The sequence below is a fragment of the Rousettus aegyptiacus genome, unplaced genomic scaffold, assembly GCF_014176215.1.
Source record: "Rousettus aegyptiacus isolate mRouAeg1 unplaced genomic scaffold, mRouAeg1.p scaffold_m13_p_7, whole genome shotgun sequence".
In the NCBI taxonomy this organism is placed as follows: Eukaryota; Metazoa; Chordata; class Mammalia; order Chiroptera; family Pteropodidae; genus Rousettus; species Rousettus aegyptiacus.
Window position 1 is genome coordinate 25345619 of NW_023416310.1, and position 7638 is coordinate 25353256.

Genomic DNA, 7638 nt, shown 5'->3' on the forward strand with positions numbered 1-7638 from the left:
AAAGCTCTGGAACTAGGAAAAGAAGCCCCTTCAGTGTTCTTATAGCACCTTCCACTGACAAGGCCTAACTGTGGCACTGGCTGACAGGATCACAACAGGAGAGAAGGATCTAGTCAGAGGAAAGAAGCACTAAGCAGTACAGGAGGGCTATGATTAAAGTGGCCATGTGTTCCTGGTTGTTAAAAGGAATGCTCGGTGATCTAGTATTATTACCAGTGCCCCCTTTCGCTTTCAGAAACCTCCCTATTTGGAGGATAAATTGTGTGGTCACACCAGTTCTTGATATATCAGCATCTATCAAACTATTTCCACCTATAGTAGCTAGAAATACAACACACACACACACACACACACACACACACACACACACACACACACACACACACACACACACACACCCCTGTTTCAAGGCCACAAAGAGCTACCAAGGAAGTCCAGGAGTTGAGGAGCCAAGATTACAGGGAGAAGTGCCATGAGGTGAGTGTGAACCCTTGAGCTGCTTTCTTCCTTAAAGTGTGGGCTAGTACATAAGTGGAAGAAATTAAGGGGCTGAACACAGCTGAGCAGAAAGCACTAGTTCTCGAGTAATATGTGATTTTAAAGCAATGTGTGTATTTGAGTCTGTCTAAAAGAGCTCTTTGAATATGTATAGAAAAACGAGTCTAAGTGATATGAAAGCACAACATCGCAGTCAAAACGGCAGCATTTTTTTTTTTTCTTAATGGTACATGTTACAATTTAGGCTTAGATTTGATGAAATATTGTATATTTATTCACATGGATGAGTGTCTTTACAGGGGAATTTCCTAGAAGTGGAACTGCAGGATCAAAAAAATATATGCACTTGGTAGATTCTGCTAAACTGTTTTAAAAACCAAACAAACTGAACAGTGTCCATTTCTGTATACTCTTACCAACACTGGATGTTACTTATCTTTTAATTTTTTCTTATCTGATAGGCTTTCACCAAGTCTTCATTTCAGCTTCAGTTCAGAGTAAAGGAATCTGTGCCTCCTCAGATTATCATCATGCTCCATTTCTATGTGTGATTGGTTCAGACCTGCATCATACTTCCCTAACGTTTGGCCATTGGGACCGGAGTATCCTTCTCCTCCTAAGAGAAAATAAAGGGTCACTTCCCCAGGTGGTGCTGGGGAGGAACATGGACTATCAAAATAGGGAGGGATCTTAGACTCTGCCAAATCCCAGGGATTTTGAGAGGCATTCAAAGTGGTCTGCACTGTTACAGGTGGCAGTGGCATCTTTTAAATTTCTATTTAGAAAAATAATAATTAAAATAATCCTTCAGACAACCTCTTGCTCCATTAAAATAGGATCACTTTGGGAGTCTCTTTATATTAGCTAAAAACATAAAAACTTTACTGAAATAAAGACCATACGTGAAAATTCGGCAAATTTGACTTAAGATGATCTTTATCCACTAGATGTGCAAATTGCATTCAGCTGATCTAAATGTTTATCTGGCTCATCCTCATTTCTCTTGTATGTTAGAGACTAAAGGCAAAAAGAGAAATTATAGCAACTGTTATGGTCAATTCGGCCTTTTATTAGTAGGAATAAAGACCAGCCATACCCAGTTCATGCTATTTGCAAAACAGTGCTCGCATATAGCAGTCTGAATCCTCATGTCTCATCATTTAGACACAAAAACGTGACAGCAACTAAAGTAAACCAGTTTTCTTACTATGGAAAGCATAAATTCCATTCATTTTAGGAAAGAAGTTTTTGTCTATTTTTGATGCTATGAGTTATTAAATTTCATACTCTTTAATATACATTTTTTCCCAACACCAAATATATCTTCTTTTAAAATTTATTTGTTAACAAACCTCTGGTAGCAGAGGTTTTTATCTACACAATTAATTTAAGTAAATTAAACATTTTATGGTACATGGTAAAGGGAAAAGGTTGAGACTAGTCTTTTTATATTATGGGTGTTACTCGGTTGTTTAAAAATTATAGATATATCTAAAATAAGTTTTAGTTAAAAAGTCACTTCTTTGTTAACATCATGCAAATTATTAAATGATTAAATAATCTCAAGGTGTTGGCAAAAGGAGTTCTCCAGTCAAGGTAGGCTAGACTGCCCTTGTCTGGTCTAGATCCCACAATTTATAGATGAGGAAACTGAGGACCAGAGAGGGTAAGAGACTTACTTAAAGTCACACAGCCAGAGAAGGCCGCTGCTCAGACTCTTAATTAAACCATTTCTCTGCAGACTCAGTCTGTATGAAGTTAAGTGATTTGAAGGTCTCAGGAGATTCTTGCTGGAAAATCTCTCTGATAACAGAGGTACTGACACTGCCTCCTTCCAGGCTCAGCATTGTGTTCAGTGATTTCCTCTTCAGAACCTCAATTTCCTTGGGGACTAAGCTATTTCAGTTTCCAAAGGCTCTGAGGTGCTGCCTTCCCCTCCCATGAAACCGAGATCAGTCATTATCTACTGAACCAATAAAGGAGTAAATCCATAAATGACCCTGGGGGCAGTGAGAAGGGAAGCTGGACCACCAGGGGCTGACTTTGCTGCTCACAGTTCACCAGGCGGGTTCTACCTGAGGGACTCAGGAGGGAGGAAGAGCAGACTTGGCAAATGCTACTGGATTTGAGAAGACACTGGGTCTACAATTTACTTGCTTGTTTATCACAGAATTAACCCCTTTCAATTTAGGGGGAAATTATTCTCACTATGGGGCAAACCATGTATTTATCTTTACAGCCTGTTTCAACTTTTGAGACTCATTTTGAAGTTTCACTCTGCTGTCCTCAATTTATCATAGGTTCTCCTGAGAATGCTCCAAGGACCCCTAATCCTGGCATGTTCTAAACAGTTCTGCAGGGAGTGGCATCTTGCAGGGGTATTGACTATCCTTTTACTGAGCTTTTGCTCTGGATGTGTCTCTCTGTTTACAAAACCACCTGGACAGTCTTATCTACCTTTCTCTGGATAACCCACTGTGCACATGACATTGAGCTTCCTAACACCACCACCTTCAGGAAGCCCCTGCCTTACAGGGAACCTGTTGCTGTCTCCTCAGTGTCTGCCTGGTCACCATAATCTCTTCCACTCAAATTTCAAGGCTTTCTACAATTCTACTGCTGACACTTATCACACTAACATAACTTGTTACTGTGGGCCAGTAATTGTCATGGTAACTACATACACGATCATTATTCTGCCCCATAGTTGTTTGCTCTTCTGGCTCTTCAAGGAAAGCAGAGGTCACCAAACAGGGTGACCAACATGCTAACAAGGTCACAGGAGACAACCCAGAAGACAACCATGTGATGGGCATTTTGTGGAGGTGGCTGCATCTACACTCCTTCCTGGGGGATACAGGTTCCCTGCGGAGTTATCAATTAATTACAGTAGGCATAGAGCCTAGAGCCCGAAAAAAAAAAAAAAAGTTTACATTTTCAATTCTTTTGAAATCAGAAGTTAAAAAATGAATGTAATGAGAAATCTAGCCTGGATTATATTTGTCTTTATTTTGCAGTAGTAAAATTTTTAAAGTTTTTAGTTAAAAAATCATTTACAGTTGACATACAATATATTAGTTTCAGGTGTACAACAAAACATTTTTTTTTTCTTTTTTTCATGGAGGGGCCCATGAAAACAAAAGTGCCTAGGACACAGGACAGTCATAATTCTGCCTTGGGAAGTTTACATTTTCTGGTTTTTAAAGAGGAAATGGATATGCAGATACTTGTATGTGACCTCCTGATTTTTAAATGTTAGAAATTAGTTTCAACATTAAACAAAACATGTTGTGGCTCAGCAAAATATGCATGGCTTAGCCTGCATCCTCTCTAAGGCCCAGACTATCATGGTGTCGTTAGAACGCTCTCGTCGCTTGACACGATTTCGGAGAGGTGCCTTCTGCCAGGAGTCCCCCCAGCACCCCTCTCAGGCCACTGGGAAAACCTTTGGGGTTCAAGTCTCTGATGCCGAAACCCCGCCCCGTCCGGTCCTGGGAGCTCGGCCGTGGGCCCGCGCTCCGCCGGTAGAGGCCGCCCCCGGCCCACCCGCGGCCTGGGCCTCCCTGGCTCTACGGCAGGCGCGGGTACCGCTCCTTCTAGGGTCTGGCTCGCCCGCTTACTGGGTAAGCGGGGGCGCTGGGCCGGGGGCCGCAGCCGGGGACCTCTGCGGCGGGTGAGCCGAGGCCGCCCAGCTCTGCCCCACCCCTCGGCCCGCGTCACCACCGCAAGAAGGCCCGCCCGCCGGCCGCCAACCGGGTTCCGGGGGCTAGGCCTGCTCCCCGCGGGGTCCGATCCCGGGGGCCGAAGCTCCACGAAGGACGCGGAGGTGGTTTCAGAGCGCAGCGGCCGCGGCTCCTTCCGCGCTGCGCAGGGAAGCGGGCTGGGCTCCTTGCTAGGCCCAGCGGCCCGCCCTTTACGGCCCTGCCAACGGGCCATTCCAACCCGGACGGAGACTCGTAGGATTCCCCGGCTTACTCCGCCGGGGGCCGCCGGGCTGGGAGCTGCGATGGGCTCGGGTCCTGGTTCGTTCCCGCCGAACCGCACGAACTTTGGGTGCGCATGCTCCGCACCGGGCCGGGTGAACCCTGATAGAGCCAGCGCGAAGGCGGCTAAGCGGAGCTCCAGTGGCGCAATCGGTTAGCGCGCGGTACTTATACAGCAGTACATGCAGAGCAATGCCGAGGTTGTGAGTTCGAGCCTCACCTGGAGCACGACCATTTTGGATACCGGAAACCCCCTTTTATCTCCCTGCCCCAAGGAACGAGTCACTCTCCCTTTAGCCATCTCAGTTCCTGCCGCAGATTCCTCAGCGCGCACGGCCCGCTCCGCCGTGGGCAGGAAGCCGGTTGCATTGGAGCTTCTCACCAAGCGGCCTGTTCCCCCCGCACACTACCCAGCTGCCGGAATCTGGCCATTTACCGACCGATCCCTCATAGTTCTCGTCTTCGGCGTTTCTTTTGATAGCACCCAGTCCCAGGCCACAGTACAGGGGATACGGACGGCAGGCTGCGGGGTGCTGCACCAGTGATGGGGCGGACCCTGGGCATCCAGATCGAAAATGCCGGTTCCCCATTCTATGGGGCGTGCCGGAGCTCTCGACTCCTGGACGAGCCCCGGGTATCCGGCCGATGCCCCTTGCCCAGGGCCGGGCGCTGCGTGGTTTGTGCTGGGTGGCGGGGCCCAAGCCCGGCGACTGCTCCTTTGAGTTGGGGCCCAAGGCCCAGCGCGGGGGCTCAAGTGGAGCAGCTGCTTCCGCCTCTTTTCACTAGCAAATACTGGTCATTACCCCTCCCTCGGATCTGCGGAGACCCCCCTAAACCCGCGGGCCTTTCCTTACCCAGGTGCCTAGGCTTCCCTGGGTGGATTCGTAGGGTTTGGGAAACGTGCCTCGAGCGCCTCCCTCTCCCCTTCCTGTGCCCCTTCTCCTCGGTGCCAATCTGGAGTGGTGGAACTCGCTGGCAGACAGAGAGCAGGCGTTTTCTAGTAATATCCAAGTGGCGGGTGTCCTTTCATGAATACCCCCAGGGCGGCGCAGGAAATCTGACCCCTCCGCCCCACCCCACCACCGGATGGCCAGCTGGGTTTTGAAGCCAGCATTGAATATTACTCTGAGGTGCTGGTCTGCTTTGCCAATGGGTGGATGGGTGCCCCACATCCCCAGGAGTAGTGGATGAAGCAGGGGAACAAGTTTAGTCGGGGTGAGAGGCCTCCCGGACGCATTCTCCCCAAAGAATGATTTTAGTTGTTTTTATGGACGTGATAGTAGTTAAATCCTGGGATGGAAATACTATCCGGAGTGGTGAGAGGCAAGACATAGAAAGCTCAGAGAACGTGGGTGGAGGGTGGAGCTCTTGTCAAGTCTCCACAGCTACTAACCCTGGCCCCAGCTTCAGAAAGGGGGATGCCTAAAGAACGAAGTGTGAGAAAGACCACCCACTCACCTAACCTGGGGCCAGGTCTACACCCAACCAGTGCATCACAGGCTCATCCTCGGCAGATGGTGAGAATTTCCTTTTAGAAATCTAGCCTAGGCCTGGAAACAAGTATCTATCCATTAAAAAAAAAAAAAAAGGTTTACTTATAATTTTTTAAAACAGCTTTACTGAGATATAATTTACATACCATACAATTCACCTATTTGAAGTGTACAAGTCGGTGGATTTTAGTGTAGCCCGCAACCATCAGTCAATTGTAGAACATTTTCATCGGTTAATTTTAGAACTTTTCATCACTTCAGTAAGACCCCCTGTATCTTTTAGCATCCCTCTGACCCCCCACCCCAGCCCTAAGTAATCACTAATCTACTTTCTGTCTCTATACATTTCTGTATTGTAGACTTTCATGTGAATGGAATGATAGGTTTTGTGGTCTTTTGTGACAAGCTTCTTCCAGTAGCTTAATATTTTCAAGATTCATCCTTTCCCTACCCTGTGTTAGTACTTCATTTTTTTTTAATGGCTGAATAATATTCCATGGTATGGATTCTCTCCATTTTTAAATGCTGGAGAAAAGCTTGGCATTTTAAAGAGAAAATTTGCTGAAAACTGTTTTCAAAAAGGGAATTAATTTTAAAATGTACAGGTCATAAAAAAAATCAGACTTCCCAACTGTACTTTCTGACCTTCAGAGGGTACTCACCTGCAAGAACTGGTCCAGTACTTCTGAGAGCTGAGCATAGAATAGATTCCCCACATAGACAGAAATAAATGAATGAAAGATCATTCTGCCCCATTCCTATCCATGTTGGAATCTCTTCTACAAAACTCCAGCTCCTATTCGAAAATGTCTAGTATCAAAATGTCATTTCTTTATAAGGCAACCCATTCCATTTTCTGTCAATTCTTTTGGTTATAACATTATTCCTCTTAAATATTGTTTCTGTCCCTATTGGTTATTCCTGGAATGGTGATAGTTTGGAGAAGTATTTTTTCTGATGAGATAGTGAGTTGGGAAGGAAGGCTGCTAAATTAGTTGCCTTTACTCTAGTCTAGAAACCCCCAGCTAGGAAATTATTATTGGATTACAAACAAACAAATAAATAGACTATTGCCTGATTTGTCCAACATCTAAATGTGATAGTGATAGGATTGTTTAAGGTTGAATGAGTGATAAAGATCAAATCAGAAAATTGTGAGACTATACTTTAAAAACCATAAAGTACAATACATATGTAAGGAGGTGGTATTATCATCACCGCAAGACTAGTGGATTAGGTTTATATATTCCTCAAGGAGGAATATGGGTAAATATGAGTTGAATGAACTTAACTTGGAAGATAGGTTGAAGTTATAGTTGATATCTAGCAGGAGAGAAGCCCGACATACACCAGACTGATATTAGCTTTGGATGAAGACAAGTTTGTTAAAACTGTGTGCTACAAAGCTGGAAGGGAGTGCAAATTCAGTAGAATTTAGAGGGAGAGTAGAGCCAATCCAGAGACAAAAGTTTCTGACCAATGACAAGATGCAATTTGATAGAGAAAATAGTAAGCCCATGTTCAGTTCACAGTTTGGTGTGAGGGATGCCTGGCTTGACAGCTGTTTGCATGTATAGGATCTTGGGATTTATGATCTGTGCAGCCTCAGTTGCTCCAGCTGTGTGACCCAACTGCTAAGGATGTCGACCAATTATTAATGCATT

General features: G+C 45.5%; 1 non-coding gene across 1 annotated transcript; it reads left to right on the top strand.

Moving 5' to 3' along the window:
• The first annotated feature begins 4616 nt into the window (after positions 1–4616).
• On the top strand, positions 4617–4709 carry TRNAI-UAU. The gene is given in 2 exon segments: positions 4617–4654; positions 4674–4709. It is a non-coding gene; the product is annotated as a tRNA-Ile (tRNA).
• Positions 4710–7638: the final 2929 nt, after the last annotated feature.